The sequence below is a fragment of the Podarcis filfolensis genome, assembly GCF_964270895.1.
Source record: "Podarcis filfolensis genome assembly, chromosome: 10".
NCBI lineage: Eukaryota > Metazoa > Chordata > Lepidosauria > Squamata > Lacertidae > Podarcis > Podarcis filfolensis.
The window spans coordinates 32050572-32051800 of NC_139612.1; positions in this window are offsets into that span (position 1 = coordinate 32050572).

The window sequence follows — 1229 nt, forward strand, 5'->3', positions numbered from 1 at the left end:
AATTAATAGAATGCTTGACTAGTTAAAATATCAGATAAGAAGTGAAAGTTACCTTGGATCAGATCTTCAAAAGTGCTTTGAGCTCTCAGCACCTTTAATTTTGAATTGCTTAACCTGAGGCTTTTAAAACTGAGCCAAGTACACACAGAGTTTTAAAAACCAGTTACACAAATGTGTGTTATTCCTTTTTTGGGTAGTCTAATATCATGGCCAAATGAAAACATCAGATTCTATCTATCTGGCATTAACCCAGAAGTAACTGCAAGGGTGGCTGAGTTTTTGTCAATAGTATCTCTCTGAGTGGTGAATAGCACTATTTAGTGGGAAGAAATCCCAATAAAAATCCTCATTATTATATATTTTACATGGCTGTTTATTTGCATATATTTTAAATTTTTATATATGTATGTTTTTTGATGTTTTACGATGGCCCACACCTGTAACGCCTAACAAAGGTTTGGCAAAGTAAGAAGTAAAAATTAGACTTGGCAAATATATTATAGCACCATTTCTTCTTTTTCAAGAACCTTTAGAAACAAATTAGTTAGTGGAGAGGAGGAAAAGGGATGGGAATGCTGGGCTTGATTTTTTTGGGGGGGGGAATGGGAAATTTTTGGGAAACTTAACAGGGCTTGTTGAAAATAACAAAAAATCTCATGTAAGCCCAAAATATGCACCCGTCTATTCATTCTAAACGATTCTAGCCTTGCATCCTTTCAAGCTGACCTCTGGTGATAATTTGGCTGCATGGGGTATGACTTTAAAATACAGTCATTCCTATTGGAAAGATACTGAAGAAGATATTTGCTTCAGAAGGTGCACCACACAGGTGGGATGACTCCTCTGGGCTGGCTAATTTTGCTTTCATCACTGAGTGGACTAACCTAGCATTTCCCAATGTTCCTGAACTACAGCTCCCATTATGTCTCAGCATTGGCCTTGTATTAAGAGTTCAACAACATTCAGAGGAACACAGCCCCCGCCCCTGTCCCTGTTATAAGTAAAGCATTTCCAGTTGTGAAGCTGAAGTATGTGTGTCCAGTTTTAATTCCGAACAAAAAAGTATTCCTTGCTTATCAGAAGTCCGGAAAACAGTGCGCTGAGACAACACAATATGTGTCAAGTCAATATGCTTCATTTTGTTGACAAGTCGTCTTCAAATTAAAAAAAGGTGGCAGAAGTGTACACATAGGTATGTATTGCATTACAAAGAAACCAGTGACAGATCA